The 23,413-nt window shown below is 46.5% G+C and overlaps 1 protein-coding gene and 1 pseudogene across 2 annotated transcripts in view; one reads left to right on the top strand and one right to left on the bottom strand.

The window, feature by feature from the left end:
* Nucleotides 1–9,703, bottom strand: part of SPIN1 (spindlin 1) — a 98,996-nt gene extending 89,293 nt beyond the window's left edge. The window contains exon 1 of one of the 2 annotated variants that reach the window (XM_036302334.1): nt 9,593–9,703. The gene's annotated coding sequence lies outside the window, so the exon portion shown is untranslated. The remainder of the gene's footprint in view (nt 1–9,592) is intronic. The other variant, XM_036302336.1, reaches the window with a different exon arrangement.
* Nucleotides 9,704–20,286: 10,583 nt separating this feature from the next.
* LOC118652503 lies at nt 20,287–21,410 on the top strand (annotated as a pseudogene).
* The last annotated feature ends 2,003 nt before the right edge of the window (nt 21,411–23,413 follow it).

The following is a 23,413-nucleotide window of genomic DNA, read 5'->3' as shown; positions in this document are numbered from 1 at the left end:
GTAGGGACTTCTCTTCCCAGCTCTGGAACCCTGGGCTGGGGCTCTGGTGTGGGGCTGGGACCTCTTGCCCCTCAGGGGGGCTTTGCAACAGAGATATCCCTCCTGATTAAAATATGGCACACGTGGGTGTTGTACCAGCCCATTCTGAACCTCCACACCTCCTACCAGTCTTGATGTACTTTCTTCTTTACTTCTCTAGTTGTAGGATTTCCATTCAGCCAGCTTTCAGGTGATTCTGAATGATGTTTCTTTTGTTTTTTAGTAGTAATTTTGATGTGGTTGTGGGAGGTGATGAGTACTGGCATTTACTTACCATCTTCATCCTCCACTGCACCTCACACTTTGAAATCTACTTGGACTATCCTAGGAGAGGCCAATTACAGGTTTTTCAGGGAATGGAGATTAAGTTCCTCAGACACCAAATGTAAAGACTTGCTATTGGCAAAGGTAGTCCAGCAGAATTTAGGGTTTCAAGGTCTCCAGGTTAATCAGAATCTGACCATATGCTCTTAATTCAATTTTCAGGATCCCATTCCTTACCAATCAATGCTTTCACTTACAAATTGGGAGTTCAATTTGTACCTTTAGGGCAGACACAGAAACTCACTTTATGTAGAACCTGAGTTGGGAATTTAAAACCCGAACTCATCATTTTGCTTTGTAAAGTTTTAACTTAGCTGAATCACATTCCCCAGAATTTCCTCTCCTGTTTATTTCTGGTTTGGGCAGGCCACAAGAGAGAGTCTTGTGCAGCAGGCAGAGGGCACAAGGCAAAGGGACACCCACTGATCTTCCAACTGACCTCACTGATTCAAGGCATGATTGGGCCTGCATCAGCTGCAGCACCTGCTTGTACCTTCCCTTCCCTGAGCTCCTCTGCTTCCTGGGCCAAGTGTGTGTAGTTAGCTCCATGATAAGGGTCCAGCTCTTGTAGGTCACCCACACAACCAAGGTCACAGACAACAGAACACAGCTTTCAATCTGGCCTGCTGTGACCTCTAGCTTGTTCAAATTCTCTTCCCCAATACACATCCATCTTCCATTCCCAAATGCTTGCTCTGTGAACATCAAAGTCCAGCATCAGCCATATAGATAACAGCCTTATTGTCTATAAGCTGCTCCGTCAGCTCCTACACCTTGTTAACTTGGGTCCCTAATAACCACCGATTGAGAGCCCTCTGTGCAGAAGACCAGACATAAACACACAGCCTCCACCTTCTCTTGGACAATGCTAGTTACTGTCCAAGGGGTTTGAGCACTCACAAACCAGGCATTGAGCAAAGTAGTATAAAGTAATTATGAGCAAAAACAGGAACAGTCTCTGCTTTCATTAACCTCAGCCTTTTTTGGAAAATAAAAATTCGCCCTAGCTGGTTTGGTTCAATGGATAGAGCGTTGGCCTGCAGACTGAAGGGTTCCAGTCAAGGGCACATGGGTGGGCTTGATCCCCAGTAGGGGTTGTGCAGAAGGCAGCCAATCAATGATTCTGTCTCATCACTGATGTTTCTATCTCCCTCTCCCTTACTCTCTGAAATCAATAAATCTACACTAAGAAAAGAGAAACATGCAAATTGACCATCCCTCCGCTATGCCCACCAGCCAATCAGAGCGAGTATGCAAATAAACCCAACAAAGATGGCGGTTAATTTGCATACACAGGTGTGGAGCAAAGATTAAAGACAGCGTAGAAGGAAGCCAAGCGCTACAGAAGGGAGCGAAGCAGCGGAGAAGGGAGGGAGCCAAGGCAGCGGAGCCAGGAGCAGAGGTGAGGCAGCAAAGAAGGGAGCGAAGCCCGCCTCCCGCCCCTAAGGGCTCCCGGACTGTGAGAGGGGGCAGGCCGGGCTGAGGGGCCACCCCTCCAGTGCATGAATTTTCATGCCCCGGGCCTCTAGTATACATATAAAAGAAAAATTCATAAGTTAGGTAAACTAATGTAGCACTATAAATTTGATAAGCATCAGGGAGAATAGCAATGTCTCTAATAGGAGGACTAGACTTCCTCCTATTGGTCAAAAAAATCTTCAGCAAATGGATGGCTGGTTTAGTGGGTATGAGGGTTTCCTGGACTATTGTCTCTACCTTTATTGGACAAATGTACAAACTCACACAGAAAAACTTCATGCAAAAGCTATATTTGAGACAAGCTCTAAAGACTAGGAACAATGAAACAAGGACAGAAAGCATTCCAGGCAGAGGAAAAGAACGAGTTTCCACACTCCCTGGTGGAGATGATGGGCACAGGAACTAGCAGGACTAGCATGGCTACAGCTAGAAAAGCAAGGGGAGATGTAGTACGCAGTGAGGCAGAAGTCCCAAAGCCCTTGAGGCCATGTGATGTAGTTCCGTCTTTAAAGCAATAGGAAGCCACTGAGAGTTTTAAGTAAAAGGGTGACATAATGAGATGTTTTTTTAAATATAATTTTTGACATTACCAGAATTACAAACATATTAATTGACTTATTACCCCAAAATCAATCTTAAAGCTATTCTTGCACAAATACAAAACAATATATCCACAAAGTATTCACTGAAGCAATAGAATATAAACAACCCAACTGTTCATCATTAGGAGACAAACTACAAGCACAAAAGAAAAAAAAAAGAGCTCATATGAAGTCATCTCCAGAATATATTAAGTAAAAAGGAAGAAACAGTGAACACAGAGTTCTAGACTTTGTTTAAGAAAAGAAGAGAAATAAAAAATACATGTATAAACTTATATTTGCAAAAACCAAAAACTAATAAAAATGGGGCAGGAGGGGAACAGGTACAAAGGACAGGAATGGGAAGCTGTAAACATACCTTTGTAATACAGCCTTAACTTCTAAACCACATAAACGTTTACATACTAAATACATTACGTAAATTAAAACAATCCTTAAACGTTAAGAATTTCATGCAGCCGAAACCGGTTTGGCTCAGTGGATAGAGCGTTGGCCTGCGGACTGAAAGGTCCCAGGTTCGATTCCGGTCAAGGGCATGTACCTCGGGTGCGGGCACATCCCTAGTGGGAGATGTGCAGGAGGCAGCTGATCAATGTTTCTCTCTCATTGATGTTTCTAACTCTCTATCTCTCTCCCTTCCTCTCTGTAAAAAATCAATTAAAAAAAAAAAAAAGAGGTTAAATGAATCGGCTGATAGCACTTTATCTGCTCAGTGTTTCTGGCTGTGTTGGGTTTATTTGTGAGACTGGTGTAACAATAAAGTGAAATCTTCCCCTCTGAAAAAATAAAAAAGAACCAGCTAACAGGTACTGGGCAGGAAAAACCCAAAACGTGTCTCAGACACCTTGTGTCAGGAGCAAGAAACAGTTCAAAGATGAATGGAGCTGCATCAGGAAAACTACCTTGAAAGGACACCACCAGACCCAAGTTAAGACAAACTGAAGAAAAAGAGTGATTACTACTTGGTTAAACGCACTGGATCCACACACAAAAACAAGTGCTACAGTGATGCTCAAGAGATAAAGAGCAAAAAGAAACACAACCAACTAACCCAGTGGATCTCAACCTTGGGTGCACATTAGAATCACCTGGGAATCTTTTTAAAATCCTGATTTCTGGGCCTCATCCTCTGGAAATTCTGTTTCTTTGTTACTAATGTTGTGGCCCCACCCCATAACAAAGAAACAGAATTTCCGGAGGATGAGGCCCAGAAATCAGGATTTTAAAAAGATTCCCAGGTGATTCTAATGTGCACCCAAGGTTGAGAACCACTGAACTAACCCATACGCAGTCAAAAGGATATTGTTATCACTTCTGTCAGGATACACAGACATATATAAAGATCATATATACAACATATGATCTTTAGGTAGACCAGGGGTGGGCAACCTTTTTGTGAGTGCATGCCAAAACCAGCAAAATCTCTGATTCAAAATTCTTCTGCGTGCCAACCCTAATTTTTTGAGACCATGTTTCGCCTACTTGATATCTCTTAAGGTGTACGTATGTGAAGAACCTTGAAGAAATAATAAAATTCATTCGAGCAACAAAAACACAGTATATGATGATGAAAAATACATTTATTTTTTATTGTACACATGTACACTGATAGTCCGACAGAAAACTTTATGACTCCGTTTGATATTATCAGTGGGACTTTTGCTGCTGCCTCACTGATGACAGAGATTTTACATCAGGTTTATATTTCGTGACCTTCAGAGAGATGCACGAGCTACTACTTTCATCCGTCAGGCTACTCCTATTATGAGACTTAACAAAATTCATCACTGAGAACAAAGATTCAGAAGCGTATGTGGATGAAGCCAAAACACTGGTCGGATCTAGGCAGTCAGGGAGAGTGAAGGCAGAGGCATAGAAATTGCTCTTCCCCTCTCTCGTCAATCCATGTCTATGGTCTTTAAGATAACGTCTTATGTAAAATTATTTATTTATCTAAGATGTACCTACACTGAATTTATCTGAAAAATAAAAAAGTCGATGTTAAAAAAAATTGTAAATGGAAGATTATGAGAGGGTTTCGTGTGCCAGGGGTTGCCCACCCCTGATATAGACCATTTAAAACATATAGATTATTTTCGGACAGATCAAGAAATTAAACCTAAGTTATAAGAATATAACTATAAGCAAAGTGATCAACTTACTAGAAACAAATGTAATGTTTTTTTTAAAGTTGCTTTGCCTTTTAAAGACACTACTGCAACTTGTAAACATCTAAAATGGAATAAAATGCTTTACTAGTCTTTTCATTTTCACTCTCAACACTGATAAAAATCATACCCATATTTTATCCAACATCTGGATAAAGTAATACCCCCAAATGTCAACACATTTGACAGTCTAGTGATTCCAGACCAATTCCTCCTGCGTCAAATGACTTCATCGGCCTTCCCCAATCGGCCAGACTCTGGAGACAAGATATCCTACACTCCAAGTCCTCCTCTCCACCTTCATGTTGTTCAATGCCTGTCCATGGTTTCCCCCACCTACAGGATAAACACCAACTGCCTTATCGTGGTATGTATAATTATTTAAAATCTGGCCCCAATTCATTCCTAGAAACACGGGCTGTCCCAAACTACGGGTGGCATGAGCAGGGGTAAACATCATCATCATGATCAATACCCATAGGGCACTTACTATCCAAGAGCCACTCCACTGAAATGTACACTTGAAGTAGGTGTCCCCATCCCATTCTACAACTAAACATAACATCCAAAGGAGTAAAAGATAACCAGGGCCATGTTTTGGCTGGGAGTCAAACCTAGGATTGTCTCAACACTTTCTTCATGCCTTTTCTCCTGCTATCCCTTCCATCCTCTCCTACTCTGTATTCTGTAGAAGCATCACCTTCTCTTTCACAATACCCTCTGCATAAAACGTTCTCATTATATACAGGTGTATCTTCCCTACAAACTGTTAAGGTCTCTAAGGGCACAACTTTATTATGCCCATACATAACTTGTTCTGGAAAAGACTTTAGGGGAAGGAAGTCAACAATGTTTGGCTTCAGCTGCTTTTTTTTCAGGAATTGTAAACACTACAGTCTATTTAATTTAATTCTCATAAAAGCCTTATATAACAGGTTTCATCCCAGTTTACAGATGAGGAATCAGAAGTTCAAAAAGGAAAGGTGAGCCCTGGTCAGGTAGCTCAGTTGGTTAGAGCACAGTATCAACACAAATTTTATTCCTCAACAAAGGTTGGGGGTTCAATGCCCAGTCAGGGCACATACAAAAAGCACCCAATGAATGTATAAATAAGTAGAACAAATCGATGTCTATCTCTATCCTTAAAATCAGTAAGTAAAAATAAAATTTTTTTTAAAAAAAGGGCTACATGATGAATCAGCTAGGTGACTTTGGACCAATGGGGCTGGATTTCAACCCAACTCTTCTGAGTTGAAAGGTCATTCTATCTCTATGTCCAACTCCAAAGCTCATCTCCTTTTCACAATACCATAATGTCTTCCAAACTGAACAAAATACTTGGACAAAATAATTGATTCCCGTCTCCCAATTTATTCTTATTCAAAGAGAGAAGAAAGAAAACACATTTAATTAAGCATCGAATAAGCATAAGGAAATATTTACATGAATATATATTAACTGCTTTCTCAGCAGTTAAAATCCTAACAGCTAAACCAAAGAAATACCAAACTGCATTATTTTTAATCTCTAAAATAATCCACATTAGTAACTTCAGAAACAACAGGATCTTTTTCATGTATTTCTAACATACCAAGGGGAAAAAAGTTAATTAAGGAATGCAGCCAGAAGTTGTAACCGCGCAATCAGGTACGTAATCCAATAGTGAAAACACTGTAATTAAATTTCTTGTAGGTAAGACTTCAAATAATTCATTTCTCATCAATGCAGTAAGAGCCAAACCTGATGCAAAGGCACACACAAACATCAACCTCTCACTTCAAAACTAAAGGAGAGGCAACACTATCTAAAACACACTGCAAGGACCCCCATGACCAACAGTACCCAGATTTCAAGGGCATTAACAGATATTACACTAAAAACAAAACAAAGACATCTGAGGCCAAATATGGAAAACACTATTGCACTATTTCTCACAGCCCAAATGTAAAAATGTGAATTGTGACCCTAGAACAGTGGTTCTCAACCTTCTGGTCCTTTAAATACAGTTCCTCATGCTGTGACCATCCATAAAATTATTTTCGTTGCTGCTTCATAACTGTAATGTTGCTACTGTTATGAATCGTAATGTAAATATCTGATATACAGGATAGTCTTAGGCGACCCCTGTGAAAGGGTCGTTCGACCGCCAAAGGGTTCCCGACCCACAGGTTAAGAACTGCTGCCCTAGAAGGAAAGGGATAGCATTGTTTCCCAAACTTAGGTGACCAAGGAACCTTTTGTCTATCCTGTAACAGCTCCTAGAACTACAGATGCTCCTAAAGTTACAATGGGTTATATCCCAATGAATCCACTGTAAGTTGAAAATATCATAAATCAAAAGTGCATTCAATACACCTAACCTACATCATGGCTTAGCCTAGCCCTAGCCTACCTGAAATGTGCACAGAACACTTACATTAGCCTACAGTAGGCCAATTATTTTTTTAGTATATTTTTATTGTTTTCAGAGAGGAAGGGAGAGGAAGAGAGAAATAGAAACATCAATGATGAGAGAGAATCATTGATCAGCTGCCTCCTGCACACCCGCTGCTGGGGATCAGCCTGCAACCCATGCATGTGCCTTGGACCACAAACGAAACTGGGACCCTTCAGTCCACAGGCTGACGCTCGATCCACTGAGCCAAACCGGTAGGACAGTAGGCCAATTATCTTGAGCTTCATCTTTCTCACCAGAAACCGGACACACAGATGGACACATACATGTTTTATAGACATGATGGAATGCAAAAACCCAAAACAAGATTCCAAAACTATGCCAACATAGTTCACTGTAGAGTATCGATGTGATCAGGTGCCTGCCTGGGAGCTGCGGCTCACTAGCCCAGAACAACTCAAAATTCAAAATTTGAAATACGGTTTCTATTGAACAGGAATTGCTTTCACATCATTGTAAAATAAAAAAATCATGCCGAAACCGGTTTGGCTCAGTGGATAGAGCGTCGGCCTGCGGACTGAGGGGTCCCAGGTTCGATTCCAGTCAAGGGCATGTACCTGGGTTGCAGGCACATCCCCAGTAGGAGATGTGCAGGAGGCAGCTGATCGATGTTTCTCTCTCATCGATGTTTCTAACTCTCTATCTCTCTCCCTTCCTCTCTGAAAAAAATCAATAAAATATATATATTTTTAAAAAAATCATAAATTGGGAACAATCTGTACAGTCACAAAGAATTAACCTTAAGTAACACTGCTTCGGATAGTCCAGAACTAAGTAAATACTGTATTCTGAACTGGTAATTAAAGGTATGGTTAGAAACAGTACTAGGGAAATTCTCGGGATCATCAAAAGTCTTTTTAAAAAATCCTAAATTGAACGTAAATTGATGACCAGAGACACTCTTTCCTTATCCACTTCACAATATTTTAACAGTGACTATTTCTCTACTCAAAATATTAGAAATAAAAAAAATTCTATTTTATTCCTCACAAGAAACTGATGCCTACTACTGATAATTCTGGCATTTTGTGCAACCTTTACATATATTATCAGCCCGATAATAAACGTTCTGTAAATTAGTAGCTACTACAATTTTTTGGCGTTTGCCCATTAACTAGAAGGGAGCTGGAGGTCTCATTTCACTTAAGCCCCATCTGTAATTTCGCAACCAAAGTTCATAACCTCTTAAGAGTGTTCACAAACTCCATCTGTCCTAGTATTCATCCCCAAGTATAGGTTTAATTTTCACTTCCTATCAAAGCTATGTAGAAAACAATTACTGTGTTCTCCCTTTACAACGCTTCTTCCAGAAAATCCCAGCAGAAGTTATATAGGTTATTACCATACCTATAGGTATGTCTACTCAAGTCACGTTAAGCAATGTAAGCCTTTAAAACAGTGAAATGTTTATCTCGAGTTGCTTTGTGACGTATACGTAAAATAATCCGCACTGGCCACTTCAACACGCAGGAAAAACCCTCTCCAAAACCCGGAATCCGAACCCCAAATCAAAGAAAGCAAATTGGCACAAAACAGCTGCAGAAACAGATCCGGGATGCCCATGTCCAGGCATCACCGCGGAAACTGTCACTAAACCCCGGTCTCGTTACAGAAAAAGGGGTCGCCCCCTCCCCCCCCCGGAGAGGCAGGCGGACCCGAACCCACGGCGCTGCGCAGTGTCCGCGTCACGGGAGGCTCCCCAAACGCTGCGGAATGCGCTCAAGGTCATCGCGAGGAGGTGTCGGCGGGTGCGAGTGCACCGACCTCGCCCGCCTCCCGTCCCGCGCCAGGCGCCGAGGGAGCGGGATGCCGCGCGGGAAGCGGGGCGGTGGGCGTCACGGGAAGCCCCGAGCAGCCGCCTTCTCCGCCAGGCCCACCGCCGAGACCCGCGGACCGCGCCGGGCTGCAGGTTACCACCCGCAGAACCTCCTCCCAGCCCCTCCCTTCCCCGGGGCCCCACGGGGTCCCACCGCGTCCACGCGTCGCCAGGGATCCCGCCCCGCCTAGCCCCGGGCCCCGCAGGCCGGCCCCGCCCCGCCCCTCCACGCCCCACATCTTTCCCCCCTTCCCCACATCCTCTCCTCCCTCCCCTTCCTCTCCCGCCCGCCCCCCAAGACCCAGGGGACTCGTACCTTCCCCCTTCCTCCAGCCCCTCCCCCGCCTGGGGGTCCCGTTTCCCAGCCGCAGCCCAGCCGCGTTATGCAACTCACCCCTCCCGCCCCCGCCAGCGCCCGCCGCATCGGCCCCCTCCCCAGGTCGCACCGCCCGCCCGGGGCCGCGGCGCCCGGAACAAAGCGCGCGGAGCTGCCGGGCCAGGGGCGGCGGCCATGTTGGCGGGGGCGGTGAACAAAGGCGAACGGCCGGAGGCCCCCGCCCGCGGCCCGGCCGGCAGGGGGCGCTGTACAGCTCCACTCGCTGCCCGGACAATGCGCCGTGGCCCGCCGCTCCCCAGGCGCCACCGCCCCTCAACAAGCCCGCCGCTCCCCCCCTCGCGACGCCCGCTCCCCTGCGGCACACGGCCTTACCTGCCGGCCACTGAGGCCGCTGTCCTCAGTCCGCGGCCCCGCCGCCGTGCTCCCGCCCCAGCCCGACCGAACCAGACGGCGCCGCCCCGCCCCCGCTCCGCCGCCGCCGCCGCCCGCCCTCGGCCGCACGGCGCACGCGCACTGCGCCTGTCGATTGCGCCGGCCGCGCCGCCCGGCCTCGGCCCTACGGGCCACACTGCGCAGGCGCCCCAGGCGATGGGCGGGGCCTGAGCTACTCACCTGGCGGCAGGGTGGGCGGGGCGGGGCGGGGCGGAACACTGCAATGCCCAGCGGCGGGGCGGGGCGGGGCCTGGCGGGCAGTGGGACGGACCGTCACCTGCAGCGGAGCAGAGTCTGACGCTACCCACCTGATGGCGGGGCGGCGGGGCGGCGGGGCGGGGCTTGGGTCCGCTCACTTAGCCATGCGGGGCCGCAGGGGCCCAGGTGCGTGCCGGGAAGGGGCCGTATTCGGAGGGGGAGGTCCGGGAGCCCAGTGGGCGCTACTGACGCCACGTCAGGCCTCCCGGGAAGTTTGGGTGTACCGCTCAGTGGGAGGCCTATAACGGAATGGCCAGCTCTCCTTGTCCTTGGATTAAAGCAGCAAGTCGTCCTGCGGCGCTCGCTGCCCTTCGGCTGAGGCCGGACACTGGCACAAGGGTGCCCTCGGTCTGAGCCGTGGCCCCCATCGACGGCTCCTGCCCTCGCGGATCCCTCGGCCGCCCCGCTGCTCGGACCGGGCCCGTCCGCTCACCTGCTCTACCTGGAGAGTAGGGGTGAAGGGCGGCGTCTGCAAGACCGACATTCCCCCGTGCCTGGCCGCCACCGCAACGGGGGTACACGCCCGTCTCTCCTGAGACCGGGAGCCACGCGTGCCATGGCCACGGGAGGACTTGCTTGACTTTATTCCACCCCAGGCGCCCTTTGAGCGTCAGGGTAGGTGTTTGCAGGAGGAGGAGCGAGAGGGCGGGACAGTTCTGACTCCTAAGGAGTTGAGTGCGGGACCTGGAGGCTGGCTCCCGGTTTGAATCCTACCCTGGCCAGTGTTCTCCCCTTCGTCCAAACTTGGTTTTCCTCCACACCCCCCACACCCCCTTCAGCGCTCTCTCTTGACACCGCCCCCCCGCACACGCACACGCACACACTAGCCGGTGTCCTCCAGCCAGTCCCTGGGCAGACGCGGTTCCTCGAGTGCAAAGGCTCAGCCTGCCAGCCAAGCGTGAGGAACTGCCTCCTCGCGTGTTGGGCTGAGTGGCAGGACTTGTTACTGGAAAGCACTCTGTGTGCTCTCACCTGCAGCTCACTTGCTCGTGAGCAGTGCTCTTGGGGTTTCACCGGCACCTTTTCTTCCCAGTAAGATGGCTCGTGCCACGTGCCTGCTGGAACAGCGCTCATCTCGGATGACGCGTGGGCAGGCGCAGGAAGCTCCCAGGCCGGCTAGGGGGCCAGTTTAGATACTGACGCATACAGTGCATCTCCTGCTTAGCGGGGGGTATCGGGGATGTTTACTTCCTGTGTGTGTTTAGTGTTGATGGCCCAGACAATAGTGGAGCCTTTCAGGAACAAGAAGGAATGGTGCCAAGGAGTCAGTAGCTCCCTTGGTTTTCCCACCTCTACACTGTTGACTTTCGGGGTCAGATAATATTTTTTCAGGGGGAATGTTTGACAGCATCGCTGGCCTCTTCCCACTCAGATGCCAGTAGTTCCCCCATCCCCCCAATGGTATCACAACCAAAAATGCCTGGAGACGAACCCTGGTTTAAATGTTGCCTCTAGTAATGGTCGTTAGCGCGCTCAAGGCCAAGGAGCTCAGCCAGCCCTTTGTTTGAAGGGCCGCGCTCCCCAGGAGCAACTACAGTTCCTGCTAGAAGCATCTCAGCTGCTGGAACAGCATTAGGAACAGTGGAATGTATGCCCAGGCAGCTCTGTGATTTACAAACATACGTCCTTTCTTCAATAAATGTTATGGCTTTCACAGCGGAAAAATAAAAGTATCTCAGCTGCCCTCTGAAGCCTTACGCAGCATACTGAATGTCAAAAGTGGGGTTTTACATCACCCAAGTATATCAGCCAAAATAATGTTTAAAATAAATTTAGTCAAATCCAGATTGAGAGATTATCTAGGTAATCTAGTTCCACCGGACTCTTTAAAAAGTCAGTATCAAGGAGAACAGAAAAGTTAGAGAACCGCTCCACAGGGGACCACCAGCAAATCATCCTACAGCTGGTTGAAGGAAAGAAGCTATGAAGGACATGGGGGCAGTTGGAGAACTTTGTGTGAGAATATGCATTAGACTAGAGAGTATTGTGGAATCATTAAGTGTTTCAAGGTTGTGATGGCTGTTGATGAGAGTGCCTTATTATTCGGAGACATGTGTGCTGAATTATTCAGTCAAGAGTTCTCCTGGGTCCAACTTTCAAATGACTCAGAAGCATCTATTTTATAGAGACATAAAGCAGATGCAGCAAAAGGTTAACAGAACTGGGTGATGGGTATATGTGTGTTCATTGAGCCATTTCTTTACAACTTTTCTGAAAAATAATTTTTTTTTCAAAATAAAATAACAGAAATGCAAAATACTAGCAAACAGAATTTTATTTTGTTGCGATCTCTTAGTCAAGTTTTGGTATCGGTCCCACAGCCCTCAAAAAAAAAAGTTGTGAAGTATTTCCTTCTCTTCTATTTTTTTAAAGTGCTTGTGTAGTATTGACATTGTTCCTTCCTTAAATATTTTATTGAATTCACCAATAAAGCCCTCTAGACCTGGGCCTTTCTAATAAATGGAAGAAATTTGATTCTAAATTAAATTTCTTTATAGATTTGGGGCTGTTTAGATGTTCTTATGTCATATTTGCTAATTGTATTTTTCAAGGAATTTGTCCAAGCTGACATGTCTTTTTTTTTTTTTTTAATATATTTTTATTGACTTCAGAGAGGAAGAGAGAGGGAGAGAAAGAGAGAAACATCAATGATGACAGAGAATCGACAATTGGCTGCCTCCTGCATGCCTCCCACTGGGGATCGAGTCTGCAACCCGGGCATGTGCCCTTGCCTGGAATCAAACCCAGGACCCTTCTGTCCGCAGACCGATGCTCTATCCACTGAGCCAAACCAGCTAGGGCTGACTTATGTCTTGAATGTGGGTTATAGACCAAAAGATGGATAGGCATTTCAAGCACAGAGAGTTGCATGGTCAGAAGTATGGAATGAGTTCAGGTGGGTGGGTATAAGTAGTTGTTGCTAGAGCATGAAGTGGTAGAAACAGATATTGACACCAAACTGTAGACAGGCTGCTCTGAGCCCTCTTTTCAACTATGCCTTGTCCTTGGGCCTTGACCTTGGCCTGCCTAGTCCAGCTATAGCCAAAATCCTGTTGAGTCAGTTGGGAGAGAATTCCTCACCCTTGCTTTCCTAGATTTCATTGCTAGGCCTATGAAATACATACTGTCACATTATCAGGAGAAAAGGCATACCAATGTATTCATTTTTAATTATATTTTTTATTTGTATTACAACTGTCCAAATATATTCATTTTTAATATTATATGCATGGAAGCATCATAGGAAAAAGACCCCCAAAAAGCAGTAAGAGCTTGTACACCCAAAGCATAGGGGATATGGGCTTCTTAGGAGAGAGTGAGGGATATTTTTTAAAAAGATGACTGGGCCTTAGAACAGATGGGAAGTTTGGGACAAACTGTCTGGATGAAGTGGTGACTTCTAGTCTCCTCTCCTAGTGGGTGGAACTCCCAGGGAGGGGATGTAGGACAACAAAATTCTTTTTGGAGGATCTGTCTTTAGGTGAATCAGTGAAGTTCAGAGAAGGGCTCTCCTAGCATTTGCTGTTTTGCAAGTGCTTTCAGCTCAAAATAATCAATATATACCAAAGTGCATATTTTGGGTGGTTATGTCTTAAATTTCTTCAGTATCTGTTTACCTGTGTGTCCTGGATTTCTGACCATCCCAGTCTGTCTTCAGCAAGAATCCTGTTAAATAGGTTTATGTAATAGTAATAATTTTCTAGTTTATAAGTTTGTAATTTTAGGGTGAACTCTAGGGTGGCATATTAAGGGTGAGACTTGACCATTTAGGTAACCACCTCCCTATGGGTGTGTGACATAGATAAAACTTACCCCAAATTCCTCCTGTACTCCACCCATAGGAATGCCACATGTTACTGATAACCAGCTTGTACTCTGATTAACACTTGTGTGATGACATATGTTACTGATAGCCACCTGGACTGCCGTGGGCCAGAACAGGCTTAAAAATGGGTCCCCGACTTCAGACATCGATCGTCCTCCTGATCCACACTCCACGCCGCCTTGCTCCACGCCGGAAGGCAGAAGAACGGCCGGACCTCTGATCCTGAGACTTCGGTTGCCCTCCTCCCGCTGACTCGACCCAACCAGACAGCCAGCCACCCAAAGACGGATCCGCCGCTGCCCGCAGAGGATGCCACTCTTCCCCGGGGCCCCGGTTAAGTCTGAGCCCACGGCACCAGGTACCTTGTGAGTAATAAAGTGTGCTGTGTGATCTGCGGCTGCATATTCTTGTGTGGCGCCATTCCTCCGCAGTCTTAACTATATTAATGTCAGGTCAGATGATAGTGCCTACCCTCGGTCCTGCTTGCTTAGAGTCGTGTCTTCGCGAGCAACTACTTAATGCTGAGCACCTGCACGGTTAAGCTTATCTCAAGGGGCGCCTTGGATAGCGCCCCACATACTCGGACAGTTTAGCAAGAACTCCCCACCCTGGATGTCTCCTCTTAGGGATTCTCCTAGCATTGACCATCCCCCTCCCCCCCACCCCAAACACACACACACACACACACACACACACACACACACACACACACACACACACACTGTTTGTTGGCTTTAAACCCACAGCCTTCTGTCCTGCTTTGAGAGTTGGGCCACAGTTCTCTCCCCTATTATAGTACCGGTAGTCTCAACACCTATTGCCATAGTGCTGAATAAAGTTTCCATTGCTGTTTTAACAAGTGTCAGAATAATTTTTTTCTTTTTTTTTTAACGGATTCATTTTTGTTTGCTTTTTATTGAGGTGAAATTCACAGGACTTACAATTAACCATTTTAAAGGGAAAATGGTTAATTTTTTTCTTTAACAGGGCCATGGTCTTAAGAATTTTTTAAATCTTTGAGGCATTAGAAAAAATCTGATGGTTGGATTTCTCAGTACAAAGCTTGAAGTAATGATTCCTTTTTGATGGGGTTCAGGACATCTTGGCACCTTGAATATTTTAAGCTGAAGAAATTGGAGAACTGGTAGGGTAGGTCCTGGAAGGATTCTCTAACCGCCCCCCCCCCCCGTCCCCCACCCCTGAAACAGTTTATAAGACTCTTCAATCAGAGGTGCCTTCCTTGTATCAGAGGAAAGGAGCCTCTTATCTCCAAGGCAGAGGAGATGCTGAGAAGATTCTGAGAAACAGGCCCAGCTGTCTCCCCCAGGTCACCACACTGACTTTTTACCATTGTTCTGTCCTATTCCTCCATGACCATTCACTCTTCATCTCCAGCATAAAAACACTCAAGTTAGCGGTTCCTTTGGGTTTTCATTTATTTATGAAGGCTCCAATGTCATGTAAAACTTCCATTAAGTAGCTCTGGCCAGGTAGCTCAGTTGGTTAGAGTGTCATCCCAATATACCAAGATTGTAGGTTCTGTCCCCACTGAGGATACTCGGGATGAAAGGGGTCACATGCTGACCTGAGTAGCTCAGGGAAGGCCTGCATGGCGACCTTGCAAACTCAGAGACCTGAAGTAAACACAAAGGATGATCTAAAATTAAAACTTTTTAAACTAAAAGCAGTTTATGGTGGGTAGTCATGTCCTCCCTGTTAATCAGTGTCTTCCCTGACGGTCCATCTTTATCTTAACTAAGCCTGTCTATTGTCATTTGCTTCTAGGATAACATTTCTTTGGAAAGTCTGGGTAACTCCCCTTTTTCCAGACCTCACAAGGCACAAGATGTGCTGGGCTGCATATCTGGTGCTTTGGCCAGACGGGGTGCGCTCTGCTGTCTGTTCCTAAAACACAGAGATAGGAAGGTCTGACATCAGGCCAGGCCTTGAGATATGGTCTCATGGCCCCTTCCCAGCATGCAGGCCTTCTTTCTCAGAAGGCCCGGAAGTCTCATTCCAAATTCGGGAGACAAAGAACTAGAAAAAGTACAAATAAAGAGAGTTTCCTCCATATTGGGGGGCCCAGAATTTGAAAGACACATTTTTCTCTGGGCCTCCACAGAATTTAATAATAAAATGTAACTCTTGCAGTCAGCGCTGCAGTTCAGCCTCTGTTTCGGCAGGGTGCTGTAACTATAGTCACTGGCCAGTTCAATAAATCTCGCTTGCTGTTTAAGACCTAATTGGAGTCGGTGGTCTTATTCTCGTGAATGTTGGTCCACAACACAACCAGTGCACCAGGACAGAGACCATAAATCCTCATATTGTTTTATGTTAATTTTTTTTACATTTATCTTTATTGTTGAAAGTATTATAGATATTCCCTCTTTTCTCCCCATTGACCCACTCCCACCCCAAGCCACATGTAAGGTTAATCATTAACTATTTATCCTGTACCCACTAATATAAAAGATGTGTACATATCGTTTTACTTTTCATCCAATCCCAGAGGTTCCCCCACCCTGTCCTTTGCTTTCTCCCACCTTCCTAATCTATCATCAAACACATACAAAACCAACCATTGAATGCATAAATAAGTAGAACAACAAATCAATGTTTCTCTCCTCTTCTCTCTCTCTTTCAAATCAATAATTAAATTTTTAAAGAAAAACTTACAGCCCTAGCTGGTTTGGCTCTGTGGATAGAGCATCAGCCTGCGGACTGGAGGATCCCCTGTTTGATTCCAGTCAAGGGCACATGACTGGGTTGTGGGCTTGATCCCCAGTAGGGGTGTGTAGGAGGCAGCCAATCAATGATTCTCTCTCATCATTGATGTTTCTATCTCTCTACCTCCCCCTCCCTCTGAAATCAACAAAAATATATTTTAAAAAAAGAAAGAAAAACTTACCTTAATAAAATGTATACTTTTCTCCTGTTATTCTGTCTTTATCAGTTTAATTTTCAGACCAAGCCAGGGACCCTGTGAGGGTCAAAGACAAGTTTTTTTCCTTCCCTGTGCTTTCTGGGGATAGCTACATTAGGTTTTCCCCTTGCAGCTAACTTTAGTGAAATGAAATTAATGGCAATCAATTGTTCCCCAAATTGAAGGAAAGTTGAGACCCAGGCTTGGAAAGGATAAAGGCTGAGAAGACTTGAGAGTCCTGGAGCAGGAAGAGATGGGTGTCTCCCCATGGGGAACTGGGAAATTTTCAACCCCTTTATAACTCTGCTGAAGCTCCAATTCCGGTGAGAGTGGGTTTGTGTGGTCTCTAAAAGCCACAGATCTCAGCTCTACCTGTACCCTGAAATCTAGAGGGAAGTTTTTAAAAACATGTTGATTTCCTAGCCCTACCCCAGAGATTCTGATGGGTGGTAATTGGTTGGACTCCCTCTGGGCCTTGGTCTTTTCCAGAGCACCTTGGGGAGAGGAGTGCTCCCTGGGGTAGGGCTGAGAGCCTGCACTCACCTGTAGGTGCCTTGAGGCAGGTGCCCTGCAAGTTGTTCTCAGCTAGTGTGGGGGAAACATAACTGCAAATAAAATCCTCTTTCACCCCAGAACATCCCTCAACAAAGTGTGGAGGAAAAGGGGCCACATGCTAACCTGACACGCTCAGGTTAGGCCTGAGGGCAGCCTTACAAACTCAGACACCTAAAGTAACCACAAAGTATGGCCTGAAATTAACTTTTTAACTAAAAGCAGTTTGTGGCAGGTGGTCATGTCCTAGGCTAGAATCTTCCCTAAAAAAAAAAGTAAACTTGAATTCCAGACAAGATGACAGCATAGGTAAGCACAGTACTCGCCACCTCCCACAGTGACACCAGAATTTACAACTAAAATACAGAGCAACCATGACTCAGAACCACCTGAAATCTAGCTGAACAGAAGTCCTACAACTAGGGCAGTGGTTCTCAACCTTGGCTGCACATTAGAATCACCTGGGAATCTTTTTAAAATCCTGATTTCTGGGCCCCATCCTCCGGAAATTCTGTTTCTTTGTTATGGGGTGGGGCCACAGCATTAGTAACAAAGAAAGAATTTCCAGAGGATGAGGCCCAGAAATCAGGATTTTAAAAAGACTCCCAGGTGATTCTAATGTGCAGCCAAGGTTGAGAACCACTGAACTAGGGAATTACATTAGAAGCACATGGAGACTGGTAGGAGGGGGCAGAGATCCAGGTGGAATCATGGAACCAGCTGGTCCAACACCCACGTGAGACAGTTTAAAATGGGAAGAAATACTTGGCTATGGAGGTTTCCCAGAGGAGATGGGGTCCCTGCCTCATACCAGGACCCCAGCCAGGGTTCCAGTGCTGTGAAGAGAAGTCCCCATAACTTCTGGCTGTAAAAACCAATGGTGACTGTTGCTGAGTGACACCTATGCTTCTGGAGTTCCAGGCAATTTCTCTTTTAAAAAAATATTTTTATTGATTTCAGAGAGGAAGGGAGAGGGAGAGAGATAGAAGCACCAATGATGAGAGAGAAGCACTAATCAGTTGCCTCCTGCACACCCTCTACCAGGGATGAGCCTACAACCTGGTATGTGCCTTGACTGGGAATCAAACTGTGACCTCAGGTCGATGCTCAACCACTGAGCCACAACGGCCTGGCCAGGCAGTTCCTCTTAAAGGGCCTGCACATGGACTTACTTGGACTCACTCCTTCTGAGCTCCAGCACTGGGGCAGCAGTGTGAAAGGAACCTGGGACATTTGGGGACAAACTAACTCATCTGGAATCAGGGCAAGAGCTGGAGGGCAGCCTGCTCCCAGACAGAAGTGCTGGCAGAAGCCAGCATTCCTTTGCTGAGCCATCCCTGTCACAGAGCTGACAGGCTGGGCCATATCTGCATCTCCATCAACCTGGCTCACATCTTTTGCTCTGCCCTGGTGATTCCCTGAGACCTGCCCCTCCCTTCTTGCAGTCTCATCCAAGCCATTTCCAGTGGCTTTTCCATACAACTGGCCTATCTTGCCTCATTCTTTGGACTTTGCTAAAATAAAACAAGCAGCAGCTGTGCCCCATACCTCTCAATAAGTGGCCCTAGGCCTGGCACTAGCAGCAGCCCACCCTGGTTCAGAGCTTGGCCGCTCCTGGGCACCTTCAAGCACAACACAAGTAGCAGCCATCTGCAGTTGCTTTGTAGCTCATGCTGTGTGGCCCCAGGCAGGGGAAAGGCAGAGGCTGACTTTCCACCTCTTGGGAGGCCCCAGAGCCAGTGCACCCAGTGTTCAACTTGGACCACACTGGATTACAACCCTACCATCTCCACAAGTGACACACTCAGGGGGCAGACTCAGTGAGCACCAAAGCCCCACTGAAGCAAGTCCTGCTTCATAGGGTTTGCTCAGAGACCTATGGAGTGGGTCTTCGGCTATAATTGCAGCCGATCCTTGCAACAGATTGGCCTGGGGGTCAATCCCTCCTAGTGACTCCAACATAAATCAAGGCTCAACTACAATAAGAGAGTGCACACAGCTCACACAGGGGCACACCTGGAATGCTCAGCCCAGGAGACTGGGGAGGCTGAGTCACTGGGCGCTATAGGCCACCTACTACACATGGCCACTCTACCAATTCTGGGGGACATAGCAGATCTACCTAACACAGGGAAGCAGCCAAAGTGCAGAGACAAAGAAACATGTCACAAATTAAAGAACATAAGTAATCTCCAGAGAAAGAACTAAATGAAATGAAAGCAAACAAACTACCAAATACAGAGTTCAAAACAATGGTTATAAGGATGCGAAAGGAACTGAATGAGAACTTCAAGAAACTTAGTGAGAATTTCAAGGAAATTAATGAGAACATCAACAACATAAAAAAGGACCAGTCAGAAATGAAGCATGCACAAACTGAAATAAAGAATAATTTACAGGGTATCAACAGTACAGGACACCGAGAATTAAATCAACAATTTGAAATATAAAGAAGCAAAAATCACCCAATCAGGACAGCAAAAGGAAAACAGAATCCAAAAATATGAAGATAGTGTAAGAAGACTCTGGGACAACTTTAAGAGTACCAACATTTGCATCATCAGGGTACTGGGAGAAGAAGAGAGGGAGCAAGCTATTAAAAATCTATTTGAAGAAATAATAACAAAAAACTTCCCCTACCTGGTGAAAGAAATAGACTTACAAGTCCAGGAAGTGCAGAGTCCCAAACAAGAGGAACCCAAAGAGGCCCACATCAAGACACATCATAATTAAAATGCCAAGGGTTAAAGACAAAGAGAATTTTAAAAGCAACCAGAGAAAAACAGTTAGTTACCTACAAGGGAGCACCCATACGACTGTCAGCTGATTTCCCAACAGAAACTTTTCAGGTCAAAAGGGAGTGGCAAAAAATAAACAAAGTGAGGAAAAGTAAGAACCTACAACTAAGATTACTCAACCCAGCAAAGTTATCATTCAGAATTGAAGGTCAGATAAAGAGCTCCACAGATAAGGAAAAGCTAAATGAGTTCATCACCACCAAACCAGTATTACATGAAATGCTAAAGAGTCTTTTTTAAGAAGAAGAAGCAATAAAAGATAAAAAATATGAACAATAGACTAGAACCTCCACACACCCTGCGGACTGCAGCTCTAACCCAGGAGGGAAGAATGTCATGGCGGCGGCCAAGCTCTTGAACCTGTCCCTGGTGGTACATAGACCTGGGGACCTGCACCTGGAAAACTATATTTCAGAACCAGGCCCAAACAAGATGCTGCTTAAGATGCATTCTGTTGGAATCTGTGGCTCAGATGTCCACTACTGGCAGCACGGTCGAATTGGGGATTTTGTTGTGAAAAAACCAATGGTTCTGGGTCATGAAGTTTCAGGAACAGTCTTAAAAGTAGGATCATTGGTAAAGCACTTTCAACCAAGTGATTGCGTTGCCATCGAGCCTGGTGCTTCCTGAGAAACCGATGAATTCTGCGAGATTGGCCAATTTAACCTGTCACCGTCCATCTTCTTCTGTGCCACAGCCCCCGGTGATGGGAACCTCTGCCAGTTCTATAAGCACAATGCCAGCTCTGCTCCCAGCTTCCTGACAATGTTCTCTTTCAGGAAGAGGCCCTGATTGAGCCACTGTCTGTGGTGATCCATGCCTGCCAGCGAGCTGGAGTCACCCTGGGGAACAAGGTCTTTCTGTGTGGTGCTGGACCAGTTGGACTGGTCAGTTTGCTAGTAGCCAAGGCAATGGGTGCAGCTCAAGAGGTGGTGACTAATCTGCCTGCCTCTCTGTAGTCTAAAACCAAGGAAGTTGGGGCTGACTTTGTCCTCCAGATCTCCAAGGAGAACCCTCAGGAAATCAACAGTAAAGTGGAAGATCTCCTGGGGCACAAGCCAGAAGTCGCCATCGAATACACTGGGGTGGAGACCACCATCCAGGCTGGCATCTACGCCACTTGTGCTGGTGGAACGTGATGCTTGTGGGACTGGGTTCTGAGATGACCAGTGTGCCCGTAGTGCATGCAGCCCCCCAAGGGGTGGAGATCAAGTCGTGTTTCGATACTGCAACGCATGGCCGATGGCGATTTCAATGCTTGCGTCCAAGCCTGTGAATGTAAAGTCCTCAGTGACCCATAGGTTTCCTCTGGAGAAAGTGCCGGAGGCCTTTGAAACATCCAAAGAGGGACTGGGGTTGAAAGTCACCATCAAGTGCAACTCCAACAACAGGGATCCCTGATGTTAATTGGGCTCTGCCCTCATTCCCACCCTCTCAGCATCTCAGGTCTGAATGGCTAGGCAAGGGTGGGCTGTAAGGCAGAAGTTTTTTTTTACGTAGTAAGGATAATTAAAATAATTCATTATAAGCAGGGAGCCTTACACAGAAGAGCTGGTATGCCTTAAAACACAAGTAGGGATAGTTGGGGGAGCCTGTAGTCACAGTGACTGTTTCTGCTGAGCAGAGTTCAGCAAGTGGAGCCGAGAGTGTGGCCAGCAGATGTGGGAATCCCCCTCCTTCCCGCAGCGCCTGAGTTAAATGAGGAAAGAAATCTGTCCCTTGAGTTCCTGGTTCCACCGTGACTGGCCAGGTGGGGGATGGGAGGCTGAGTTATGAAGACACAACTTCATTAACTGGCCCAGAAGCTGATTTTCAGGAAAATCTGCAGCTCGGGGTCTGGGATGAGGGGCTGTCAGCAGTTTTAGTTTAAAGCACAGTGTTTCTAGACATAGGTGCTATTTGGTTTGATAACAAAAAAGAAGAAGAAGGGACTGCCCTTCCTGGGTCTAGTGTAATTATAAACCCAATCAAACAAATAAAACCAAAATCCCACATGAGGTCAAACCAGCTTGCATTCCCCAAATGTAGAAATAGTCAGAGAAATGAAAAAAACAAAAGAAAAACAAAAAAAGAAATAGTCAGGAAACTACTCAACACTGCTTGAAGACTGCCTCTTTTGCAACCTGAGAGAATTGTGTTTGCAAGGTGAATAACCACCTTCCTAACAGCTCCCCCACTTCCTTCCACTCTTCAGGGGCAGCCACTGCAGACTTCTTTGTCACTAAGCAACCAGGAGATACCTAACTAAGGACAGTCACAGGGAATCCCCAAGGGAGACCTTAAACCATGGCTTTAATTAGCCTGGAGGGTTTGGTCAGTGCACCACAGGAGTAGCATCCCCTTCTAGTCTCAAACTCACCCATGATTATTATACAATTCCATGTAATTCTGAGGAGGCAGAAGAAAGCTAGATAGACAGATACGGGGACCCTGGGGGGTGGGGGGCGGGGAGTAGGGGGGAGGAAGTAAAATCAGGCAGGGTTGTTAGGGGCAGAAATAGAATGTTGAGTACTAACTATGGTCATGGGAAATATAATCATGCTCTGTTAACCGTGATTGCCTTGTTCTGGTTAAAGGACAGTCTGACCTGGCTGAAAGTTGTATGCTCCTGGGACCTGGGAGTCAACCTTTGAATGCCGTTCATTCTCATTCAAGAACTGCCTATTATCATGGAAAGATTAACAACCTTGTTGCCCAAACAACGGAGTCCCACCCCAGCCTCCTACTTCCCCAGGCCTGTATCCCTACTTCCCCATGTAATCCTTGTCCTACCCTATATAAGCAGCTGGTTTATGGTGGGGGGTTGGAGAGCAGGTTTTTGTGGATGACCTGCTGCTCTCCCATACTGCCGGCATCAATGGAATAAACACTCATGTATGATTCAACCCTGTCTCTGCTTGACTCAAGTAGTGACAGGCAGCCCAGACCCTTTGATTCTCAGGTTACAGAGTTACTAAGGCACCCCAACTGGGTGGGGTAGGAAGGCCAAGTGTGAGAGGCATGAGATTTAACATGTATGACTGTTGCTAAGAGAGGCAGCTTGCAGATAACCAATCACAAGGCAGTGAGGCGTGTAAACCAATCCCAAGGATGTAGCTAAGGCAAAATTCTTTGAAAGGACCAATCAGGAACAAGCATCCTATATAATAAAACCCTAATATGCAAATCGACGGGATGGTGGAATGACTGGTCGCTATGACACACACTGACCACCAGGGAGCAGACGCTCGATGCAGGAGCTGCCCCCTGGTGGTCAGTGTGCTCCCACAGGAGGAGCGCCACTCAGCCAGAAGCTGGGCTCATGGCTGGTGAGCACAGCGGCGGTGGCAGGAGCCTCTCCCACCTCCGCGGCAGCACTAAGGACCCCTCTGGGGATGTCCGCCCTGCTGAGGGCACAGGCTGGG

This window comes from Myotis myotis, unplaced genomic scaffold, assembly GCF_014108235.1.
Source record: "Myotis myotis isolate mMyoMyo1 unplaced genomic scaffold, mMyoMyo1.p scaffold_m19_p_31, whole genome shotgun sequence".
Lineage (NCBI taxonomy): Eukaryota > Metazoa > Chordata > Mammalia > Chiroptera > Vespertilionidae > Myotis > Myotis myotis.
Note: the sequence above shows the minus strand (reverse complement) of the source record. Positions and strands in the feature narration are given on the sequence as shown.